The sequence below is a fragment of the Phascolarctos cinereus genome, unplaced genomic scaffold (assembly GCF_003287225.1).
Source record: "Phascolarctos cinereus isolate Bilbo 61053 unplaced genomic scaffold, phaCin_HiC Scaffold_726;HRSCAF=1367, whole genome shotgun sequence".
Classification (NCBI taxonomy): Eukaryota; Metazoa; Chordata; class Mammalia; order Diprotodontia; family Phascolarctidae; genus Phascolarctos; species Phascolarctos cinereus.
Window position 1 is genome coordinate 160,014,176 of NW_027556098.1, and position 12,004 is coordinate 160,026,179.

At 37.7% G+C, this 12,004-nt stretch overlaps 1 pseudogene; it reads right to left on the bottom strand.

Annotated features, from left to right (window-relative positions):
* Window positions 1-5,978: 5,978 nt before the first annotated feature.
* On the bottom strand, window positions 5,979-6,488 carry LOC110223773 (basic helix-loop-helix transcription factor scleraxis pseudogene; annotated as a pseudogene).
* Between the last annotated feature and the right edge of the window lie 5,516 nt (window positions 6,489-12,004).

Consider the following 12,004-nt stretch of genomic DNA (forward strand, 5'->3'; position numbering starts at 1 on the left):
AACATGACTCTTCTTCAAAAAAGCTTAAAATACACACAAACACCGCAAAGCAAAATGATATGAGATCTCTTATGAGAACAATATAAAAATCATTTTCTTAGGAGTGAAATGAAAAATTTCTTCAAAGTTATACTTCCAGTATTTCTCATTAAGCCACAAGGTCCAATCTGTGGCCATGCAAGGGGAAAATAAGAGGTGGAGGATTAAAGATTTAAAATAAAAGAAGACTTTGATGTTTGTACAAGATTGTTCTTGATGATGTACAAGAAGAGAGAGAAAAAAATTGTATATAAGCAAACATACAGTGTGAATCATCTGTGTATCCATAATTTTTTCTTGAGTCTCCTAGATGTATTACAGGTCGGTCAGTATGAGAGAAGGTGTTGTAATGGAAAGAACATGGGACTGGAAATAAGGAGGCTCAGATTTCAGTCTTAATTCTGTGACTAATTTGGTGTCTGAACCTGGGAAATTAATTTCATCTGTCTAGATGTGATTTTCATAATCTGTAAAAGGAAGGGGCCACAACAGATGACCGCTAAGGACCCTTTTAGCTTCAACATTGATGTATCCTGAGTTACTACAACAAGCCTATGATGATTTTGCTGACCAGCTACCCTCCCCCACATTTCCCTTCCCACACCAATATTGATTAGTTCTACACAGGTCACTCTTGGAGGGAAGGCTTCCTCCACCCCCAGTTCTAAGAGCTGAGTAGCCTGAAATCTATGGTTAGGTACAGGCTTGTGAAGGAGAAAATAATCGATATCAGGAGTAGGATATCTGGATTAGCTTATTTTCTTTATCTTCTTAGGAGGAAATTTCTGCAGCATATACAGGGATAAAATGAAGCCCAATATATCCACACATAAGAACATACATAATTGCACAAATAACCAACTTGATTATCTGATTTTTGGAAGGGAGGTTATATTGTTATTGAGTGACAAAAGGAATAGCCTTTGGTTTTTGTAGAGGTAGAAGAACTGATCTCCTTACCATACAAAAGTAGTAGAGGGAAGGAGTTATAATCTTGGGAGCAGGAAAAGGGAAATAGAATTAAGCAATGTTTTGCATTTTAAAATAATTTTCCACTACAATAATCTTAAATTCCTCCAAAAATAATGGTAATTCCCTCCATTTCAATAGTAACAATAAGGTAAATATCCTTTTTAAAAGGGGGTGGGTGGGGAGCATGCTATATAAATAGTTTATTTAAAGAGGTTCCATTTGCCAAAAGATTGAATTAAAAACCAACAAGCATCTTTGAAAGAAAACAAAATGACACCTACCTATCTACTTTTATCAACAGAGAATATTTGTAATTTGTAACCTGTACTTAAACCTTAAGTGCATGAAATCATAGGTTTTTTACCCTGCATGCAAAATTTTGCTGCTTAAAATATCAGCCCACGCTTACGTTGTTTGTACAATGGGAAATCCAAGCACTGAAACAGCAGCATCATTAATAATATTTAGATCTCATAGGGGGAAAAAGGCACTATTTTATTGCCTTCAGGATAAATTAAGCATTTTAACTTGAAATAAAAAGGATATGTAGTCAGTAACATTAAAAACAGTATGGCCTAATGGATAGAGTGTGGAGCTTGGAATTGGGAAGGTCTGAGTTCAAATTCCATTTCTGACTCACTAGTGTATAACCTTTGTCAAATCATTTAATTTCCATGGGCTTCAGACAAGTATGTCTTATCTATGAAGTCTAATGCAGGTTGTGATCAGTGGTTAGAGCTGGGAATTCTCTATGATTTTCAAAAGTTAAGATGAAGGTTAAACAATAGCTAAGGTTGAAAGGTATTTACTACTAGTTTAGTTATTAAATTTGACATTGATTTTCATAGAAAGCAAGTTCTAAAATGTGCAAAATTCAATTTTACAGAATAAATTTATTGAGACAAATAAGAATCATCAAACATTTTCTAAAGGTCTTCGTCAAGTTCAATAATTAATTAAAAACATGGTTATTGAGCATTTATTGATTGCATGTAGTGATTGTTGTCTCCCACCCTCTGATTCTCATTTCTCCCATGCACACATAATTGCTTTCCATAAAGTACCTCTGTTATTTTTTAGGATGGGAAAGTTGTAGATTGCTTAAAGAGCCCTCCAAGTCTCATTTCTAGATTAGCCTTGGATTATCAAGGATGATAATACAGTAGAATGTCACTTGTGTTTGCATAAGAAGGTAATATCTGGAGAATTAGTAGTGTAAGGGAGAAATCTGCCCTATACATTAGCACAGCAGCATTTCAAGTATAACAAAACTTGAGGCTGTGGCACTGCAAACTGATGAATTAATATTTGTGAATTGCTTTTAAAAGATTTAAATGCAGCACAAATATAAGGAAGGCATTATCATTATATAAAAGTACTTTATAATTTTATTTCAATCCAAGTATATATTGAACAACCACTAAGTGTCTAGTATTGTGTCAAGTACTCTTGATTTTTTTTATTGGAAGAAATGAAAATTAGGATGTTTCGTTGTGGAAGGAGGACAAAATCTTTAATGTTTGTATCATTTTATTTTCATTACATTTGAAGTGAGGTTCTGCTATATTCTTTTGCTCTTGCCTCTTTTAATGATTGCTTTAAAAGTTTATGTTGTTCATCAAAATATATTATAAATAATGAATTTTATAAATAAAATAAATAACAACAATGATTGGCATTCTTATTAAAACTTGCAAAGATTTTTAAAAAATAAAACACTGAAATGCACTCTGTTGTTTCTCTGCCAGAAAAAAAAGAACTCAAAAGTCCAAGAAGTTTGAGAAGTGACAACCCATCTAATAAAGGTACAATACTCCCATATTTTTCTCTTTTCATCAATGCATCATGACCCTAACTGGCAAAATGTCTAGCCAATGACTCCTCCTCTTGCCAGGCTATAGTTCTTTTTCTCCCTCATCTTTGCACAGTTCCACTATATATGTTCTATATGTGTAATATAGCTCCAAATTGTATTATTATGTTTTTAAATGTAATTTTATCATTTGATGTTTGCTAGTCTTGTCTCCCCAGTCAGAGTACGAACTACTTCAGAGTGGAGATTATAATATTAATAATATTGCATATTAGTGATATAACATATTGGATTATTAATACAATATAATAATATGGCATTATAGTGATGACATGCAATATTAAAAATAGGGTATGTAATACTATCACATTATATGTAAAATATGATATGTATCACTAATAATATATTATAAGTATACAATATTATTATATAATAATAAATATGTAATATTTCTTTATCTCCTAAAACACTTAGCCTGATATTGAGCACATATGAAGTACATAGATTGAGAGAAATGAAAGTGAAATCATTCTATCATTCCTTATTCCTGCTTCTATGTGTTTTTGGCAGATGCACATGACAATCTGCAAGGATACTTTATTTAGTATTCTTTGTAACCCTGAGAAGACCAGAGTGCCAATGTAGCACCCAGGAGACTCAGCAGGTGGCATAACTGGAGTGGAATTTAAAATGTATTGTATCTGATCAAGCTTAAAAAAACATAATGTAATATATCTAATTATGATTGTAGAAGATAATTTTAAAATGAAGAGGTAACTGTGACTTTATCCAATTATAGCCAACACTATTTCTAGCATTAAGGGGTAGAGATAAGCAATTCCTTGATGATCTACCACAGTCATTAATAGATACATTTTTAAACAGTGGCTGGCAACTTTGCTCTGTGACATTTGGGTTTGGCAGAGGGAGAGGATCTATTTTCCTCATCAGATAACCATTAACCACTTTCTTGTTTCCTTAGCTTGAACAAAAAAAAAATTACTGATGACATATTTCATTTCCTTCTTTCACCATAAATAAAAGTTGGAGCATAGGGGTAGAAAAATGAGAGGTTGACCATGCTCAGTCCGATACTCATTCAAGACTCAGTCAATGATGATGTTATGACAGTTCCCACTGACAGAAAACATTGCAAGTCTCAAATCTCAAGTTTCATCATGTGGCCTATGTTTCAAGCCCTGAGTTTCAGGACCAGGATGGCTAAGTTTAACATTTCTGGCACTAAAACAGCTGCCACACCAGGTGCAACTTTTGCCCCCCAGTATAAGGTTTCATTTGCAGGATGATCCGAATAAATTTGTCGCAGTATAAGAGTATGACCCATGTGTTTTTCCACGTATGTGTTAAAACATGACTTCTTTACATTATTTAATGTATTTCATGTAAACATATTCTGTGGGTGCCAAGAAGTTACATAAATCATTTCACCATTTGGTGCAATACTTGTATAAGCTTCTCATCTGAGGGAATGTCCACATATACTTTAAATAGATCATTGCTTCTCCCCTTCTTTGTACTGCAAAAGGGCACAGAAAATGCAAATTAGAGAGCACCTAAGGATGGCCAGGTAACAGTAGCAATTAAACTCTGAAAGCATTTATACTTTTGGCTTTCTCCTGGCTGAAAAGATTTGAGATATCCAATCTGCTTCAAGTTGAGACACTGCAACTGAATGTAAATGTGTGAAAAGTCTAACTGACAGAATTTTCTAGAAAGTGAAGTTGTAAAATGGTGGTGGTAGGAGTTGGAAATGGAAACTGGGCAATTGTCTGAACATCAACAGAAGAAATTTGATAATAGTTTTAGACAGAAGAATCTAAAGGTGGATTACATAATGAAATAGAAAAATAGGAGAGAACAAAATGCTTTTCTGATTTCATAAGTGCCTGGAAATGAAACTAAGGAATACAGTTCCTAGAGAGTAGCCAAAAACAGATCTCAAAGCTAAAGTGGTAAAGGAATCAACAGTGCAAATAACAAGTGGTCTGATCATATCAATAAGGTGATAATGCACTCCGGAACATAATATAGGGAAGCTAAAGGAAGATCTAGGGAGAACAAGAAACCATTATTTTTGTTTCCTCAGGAAATTCTAAACTTTTGGCATATCTTCTTTTCTTCAAAAAAAAAAGCACCCAATGCCACTGGATGGAAAATAATTGGCAAGAGGCTTCTTTGAGACTCTAAGCCCTTAGAAGACAGATCTCCGAATTTGGGATCCATAGGCAGAGTTCAGAATGTATGTGAACTTGCATGGGAAAAAAAATACATCTTTATTTTCACTAACCTCTAACTGAAATTTAGCATTTTCTTCAATTATGAATGTAGGCGACAAACATTATTCTGAGAAGGTGCCTAGATTTCGCCAGACTGCCAAAGGGTCTGTGACATATACACAAAAAGATTAAGAACCCCTAACCTAAAAGAAAGAAATCTTGTTATTTAAAATTGTTGATGTATTAAATTGCATTATAGCAACTGTAAGGTATTGAATTTTCCAGGGAAGTCTACATTAAAAAAAAAGTAGTTAAGATAAACTTCTTAATGAGGCTTTGCACAAAGGACTATCCTTTGTCAGCTTACAAATCCTCACTTGGGGTATAGAAAATGCCACAGAATCATAGGATTATAGATTTAGAGTTAGAAGAGTTCTTAAATGGCCCCTAGTCCAACCCTCTCGCTTTACAGATGAGAAACGGGACCCCAGAAATTTTAAGTGCTTTGTGCAAGGTCACACGAATAATTCATCCTAAAGATATTATTTGAACCCTGATGCTCAGAACTCTTAAAACTATCCTGGTGATAAAAGGAAAAAATAATTTTGACTCATGGTGAGTCCCTATTAGTGTGGGGATTGGAGAGAGAGAGAGAGAGAGAGAGAGAGAGAGAGAGAGAGAGAGAGAGAGAGAGAGAGAGAGAGAGTGAGTTAAATTTTTTTTCTCTTTCTCAATCTCTGTCTCCCTTTTTGTGTCTCTGTCTTTAACTCCGACTGTCATGTCTCTCTGTCTGACTGTCTCTCTGTTTCTCGTTTCTATCTCCTTCTGTCTCTATCTCCTTAACTCTGTCTCTCTCTGTCTCTGTGTGTGTCTCTCTGTAACCATCTCTCTATCTGTTCTATGTTTCTCTTCCCTTTTCAGGAGGAGTGAGGGGCCATCCTTACCACCCTCCTCTGGTGACTGAGGCAGAAGGTGCAGATGGGCCGCGGGGCTCCTACGCTTCCGTAGGGGCTGCCGCCAGCACCTTCTTCGCTGTCCCGCAGGCAGGGCAGATAGTGAAGCGGGGGGTGGGCCTGGGGACCCCCAAACGACTCGGGTGGGAACAAGAGCACGTTTTCCAGATGGGAGATGTAGCTGGCTGCCAGGCGCAGGGTCTCGATCTTGGAGAGTTTGCGGTCCGCCGGCTCTGTGGGGATGAGGGTGCGGAGTGCGATGAAAGCGCTGTTGACGCTGTGAGTACGGTCCCTCTCCCGGGCGTTGGCCGCCTGCCGCTGCTGGCTCAAGCCTACCACACGGCCCCCTTTGCGTTTTTTCTTGCCCTGGCCGCGCTGGAACTTCTCGGGGCTTTGGGGCTCCTGGGTCCTCCCGCTGCTGCTGCTGCTGCTGCTGCTGCAGCTACTCTCCCGTTCCTCCGACTGGGACCTCATGTCCCCGCTGCGCCTGCCTTGGCTGACCCTGCCTCCTCTTCCTCTTCCTCCTCCTCTTCCTCCCCCCACCGTCCTTTAGCTCCATATCACTGTCGCAGCAGCTGCCCCTCTGTACCCCAGGCCGACACCCCCGGCTCTTCGGCCGGAGCAATGACCTCGAGAATAGCTTCTAGAACCAAGAGGAAGCTGGAACCCTGGGTGGGGTGGGGGGAGAGTTCTGGGGCCAGAGGGAGGTGAGGGAATGGAAGGTGAAGCTTCCCTGGACCTTCAGAGGATGCACCTGTTCTTCACTTCTGCTCATTTCTTTCAGGGCACTGGGTCCAGGGTGGCTTTACTCTTTCTCAAAGTTTTAGGTAGGCCAACTCCCACACTGTCAGCAAATTATTTTCCTGCCTCACTTAAGAATGGCTTTTCTGTAGACCCAATATCTGGGTCTAGGCCTGGAGACTTTCTCCTGCCTTACTCTCCTCTGTTCTTTTCTTTTTGTATTTTTCTTTGCTCTCTCTTTTTACTTTCTTCTCTCTACTTTCACCTCCCCCAAAAGTCTTCTAGAATTTCCTACTCAGATTTCTCTCTACCTTGCTTGCTTCCCAGGACTCTAGTGGTCAGAGGTTATTTAAGGACCAACATTCCCCTGCTGATTCGACAGCTAAAAAAGGGTCAGGAAGAGGTAAGGAGATAGAAATTCTCTACTTCCAACCACAGTGGAATTTTCTCTCCTTCCACCCTTCCTCTTTTCTTTCCTCCCTCCATCCTTCCCTTCCCTTCCTTCCTTCCTTCCTTCCTTCCTTCCTTCCTTCCTTCCTTCCTTCCTTCCTTCCTTCCTTCCTTCCTTCCTTCCTTCCTTCCTTCCTCCTTCTTCGTTTCCTGATAGGAAACATCAGAGATCTTAGATGTTTAATCTTCCTTTCCACTATACTAATCCTGCAAGATTGTGGTAAGAACTAACTTTTTTGGTTTTAGTTTGATCCTGTGATTTCCTTAGAGTAGGGAATTCCCTTCTACTTGATAGCTAGCACTTTACACATATTATTTAATGCAAGATTTACAACCACCAGTAGATAGGTGCTATTATTATTTCCCACAATTTACAGATTAGGGAACTGAAGCATAGAGAAGCTGAGTGACTTGCCTAAAGTCATGCAGATATTATATATCTGAGGCCAAATTTGAACTCACCTTCCCGACTCCAAGTTGGGCACCCTATCCATTGTCACTTAGCTGCCTCTTCTAATGCAAATCACCAACTTCTCCACAACCTAGAATCTTAGTTGCTTTGTGCTCCAAGAATTTAGAGTGACTTAAGGAAGAAATAAAAGGCATGCTTAGCATGCACATAACCCATGTTACTCTTGTACTTTAAGGTCTACAAAGCTCTTTGCTATAAAAACCTCTATAAAATAGATGGCATAAGCATTTTTATCCACATTTTACAGATAATGAAATTGAGCCTCAGAGAGGTAGACTGGCTTGCCCAGGCTCACATGATTGGTAAACAGCTGATTCAGTACTCAAATCTATGTATGACTTCTTGATTTTACATCTCAGTTTCCATATTAAATTGCTCATATAGCATAGAGCTGAAATACATCTAATGATTTAAATAGTTTATCAGCAGATTCAAGGGAGAGAAGGTTTATGCTTAAAGAAATTTGTCTAATTATTGTTTATTGTCATCAAAACAAAGAATACAGCAAGAGCATGTGCCAATCTGCTGTATAATTCACCCCGATCCCAGACTTGGTATATAGCCTTGAGTGAGAAAATGAGTTTCATCAGTAAAAATATTCTTCCCCAAATGTTAAGTATTCCATTCTTTGTATTGTGTTGACTATTACAAAGACAGTATTTTTTTTCTTTCTAGCAACACATATCAGCTATTTTAAAAATTGGCTTTCGTGTAGTTCTTCTAAATTTGAGAAACCTACATCCCACTGAAGAGGAATAAATAACAATCCCTCCAGCTGTTACATCCCTCTGAAGGTCTTTGTTTGTTTTCTGAGGATTAATTAAGCTTTTTTTCAACAGCAGTTTGTCAAGTCTTGGAGTTGTTCTTAATTTTTGACCATAGTTTCTTTCCCTTCTTTACTTCAATGGAATTGATCCTATTTTATTGTGGGCTTGAATGGTTCTTAAAACACTTGACTTCTTCATACCAACAGCTGCTCCAGTATCTCTAACAGTAACTGAAATATACTTTTAAAATATTTCAACTTTTCATGTTTCCTTAGAGTAACATCCATTCTTAAAAACACAAAATTAAAAATATATAGCAGCTGCTTTCATTGTAGCAAAGAATGATACAAAAATCAGTTAGGGAATGGCTGAAGAAATTGTTATACATGAGTGCAATGGACTTTTATTGTACCATAAGAAATTATGAATATGATAGATACAGAGATATATGAAAATACTTATGTAAACTGAAGCTGAATGAAATGATCAGAACCAGGAGAACATAACGGATGATTACATTAATGATGTGAAGGGAAAGAAAAAAACTCCAAAAGGCCTCAGAACTCTAAACAAAATAGTAAATGAGGTGATGAACTAGACATACAGAAACAAACGTGAATTCTGACATGACCAACATGGCTCTGTTTTGTTTGATTACACACACACACACACACACACACACACACACACACACATGTTTTGGTGAGGCAATAGGGGTTAAGTGACTTGCCCAGGGTCACATAGCTATTAAGTATCAAGTGTCTGAGGCTGGATTTGCATTCAGGTTTTCCTGACTCCAAGGCCAGAGCTCTATCTACTATACCACCTAGCTGCCCCTGACTACACATATTTCTTACAAGGGATGGTATGGGATCAGGCAACTAGGGGGTAGTAATAGACTTGCAAAAAAAAAAAAGCATTAATAAAATATTTCTTAAAACATAGAATAAAAAATATAAGTACAGAGGACAACAAAAATAGAATACTTTTGAAACTATCTTGTTGAACTTTTTATTTCTTCATTACTCTCCTGCCTTTTCTCTAATATCTTCTCCCATTAGAATATAAACTTCCTGAGGGAGAAGATCATTTTATTTTCTGCTTCTATTTGTATGCACAGGACTTAGCACAGTGCCTGGTACACAGTGAATGCTTAATAAATGCTTGGGGTGTGTGTGTGTGTGTGTGTGTGTGTGTGTGTGTGTGTAAACCAGTGGCTCAAAGACCATTTGCATAAGACTCTTTGAATTAGTGGACATTGATTATTCAATGTTATAGTTTCCTATATAATCTTCTTTCCTGTTTTTAGTATCTTGAAATATTTGTGTTTATTGATCATTGTTAAAGTTCAAAATAAAAATGAAAGAAGAAAGTAAGAGTGTGAATATGTGTTTGTGGGTGTACAATTCAAGATAGAAAAATGCCCTTCTAGAGATCTGGTTTGGCTGTGTCAAGTGTCTTATTAAAGCAGAATCACCTTTTCTCAGGCTGGACAGCTGCTTTGGAATTCTTGACTGAGACCTGGGCCCCCTCTAAACTTAATTAGCATTCTGATGACCTGTACTTGGGTCCATCTGTCAGGATGGCCTGCTTCCCACTCACAAGACCTTTGGACCTTTCCCTTCAGACATAGATGCTAGGCAACGGCAAGTTCAAATGAACACAGTCCATGGAGCCCTACAAATAGTACTTTCCCCCCAGAAAGTTCCTCTGTGGAAGGAGTTCTATGTGACCCCACCCCCACTTTCTTTTCTGTCAGACTGGTTCAGAGTGGTTCATTAACTCAAAATAGCTTTGTCTAGTGCAATCTCCCCTCCACCCACCACCTACCCCCTCCAACACCAATCTTTTTGTCTGCTTGGCAAATTGCTGCTTGTTCACAGAGAATATCTCCCCAACTTATACCTTTCCAACTCTTATTCCTTAGTTCCTGAAAGAGCTAATGAGCACAGTTCCTTGAATTCTAACATGAAGACATTTGTTACTGAGCTAATGTAAAATGCATGGCATGTCTCCTGTCCTGGAGTGCTGAGGGGGCTTCAGTAGGAGGAAAGAAGGCTGTACCCTCTTCAGGATGTGTGCCATGATTACTTAAAGGTTTGCTTCATATGAAAATGTACTAACTTGGGAAAATCATCTGTCACTGAGAGAAATGCTGGGGTGTGATTGTTGACCTGAAGGTCATGAAAAAAAATCTTTTAAGTCTAAGGGATTCTGTTTTTAATTCATTTGAATTGCATACACTCCCTTTGGTTGTTTGCCAGGGGCAAAATATACATGACTAACCATCATGTAAGATTTACTTTGCCTTCTCTCAGAGAAAAAAAATGTTTCAGGACCCAAGGGCTGAGATCATGATAGATACGTGAGTCATTCCATGAGTTCTATTTGGTGGTGGACTGAAATAAACCTATACAATAATGTTATTCAAAGCTACAATCCCTTCTAGTATAGGGTATTATTAAGTACGGTCATGGGATAATTTTAGAGAGGGTAATCTATATTTAGAGAGATACCATGTCACTTTTCATGAAGATTCAGAGGGTGATATGAACACGCTAGGGTTGGGCTTTCAAAGCCAAGTTAAAATGTAGGTCAGATAGTTCCCATTGTGTCTTCATTTTATCTGAAGCTCAGTGACTCTAGGATGTAGAGAAGAGATAGTTTACTTTTCTGCCTTCAAAGAACTTACTGTCTTGTGAGAAATCTACAACAAAATATATGAATAGACTAAAGAATATTTTTGAGACTTCTGATTAAGGGTGCTATGTGAAAAATCACACGGAAGCTGAGATCTCCCATTTTTACCCCAGCATTTATCACCTAAAAGGGGCACCAAATTGACCAATGACGAAGAAATCCAAAGAGAAATGTTAGTAAACTCATTCATGAAGCCAGAGCTATTCTAAAAGGCAACTGAGAGTTGTAGACATAGGAAAAACGATATTTTCAGAGAAAGCAGCATAAACACAAGAAAACAGGCCAAAAGCCTATATTAACATCCCAATGGGAGAGACTGAAGTGGAATAGCAGCCTGTGACATCACTCCAAAGACAGATTTCCCAGATAGGATTCACTTATACATAGGATTCACTCTGGCTCCCCAACTCCTGTGCTCTGTGGATGGATGCCAGTGATCAGTAAGAAAGAGTTTAAGTGTCAAAGGGCCATAGTGAGTATCAGTCAAGACCTAACACCTACTCCTGCAAAGAAAAAAAAATGTTGGAATGCTATATTCCAAAAGGAAAAAGGAAGAAAAAAGCTTACAACTAAAAATAACTGACCCTGAAAGACTGAGTATATAATCCTATTGGGAAAAAAAATAAGAATTATCAAGTATTCCTCATGAAAAGACTTGAGTAGAAACTTTGAAATGAAAACAGAGGAGTCAAGAGAAACCTAGAAAGGTAAATATATTTGAACATTTGAAGGAGAAAAGTGATGATGAAGCGCCTACATTATAATAGGAGAAAAGAAACAAATGTCCCTTCAAAATCCTAATAACTTCAAGGTACTATATTACTATTAATTCTATCTATCGCAGAAAGAGAAAGTAAGAA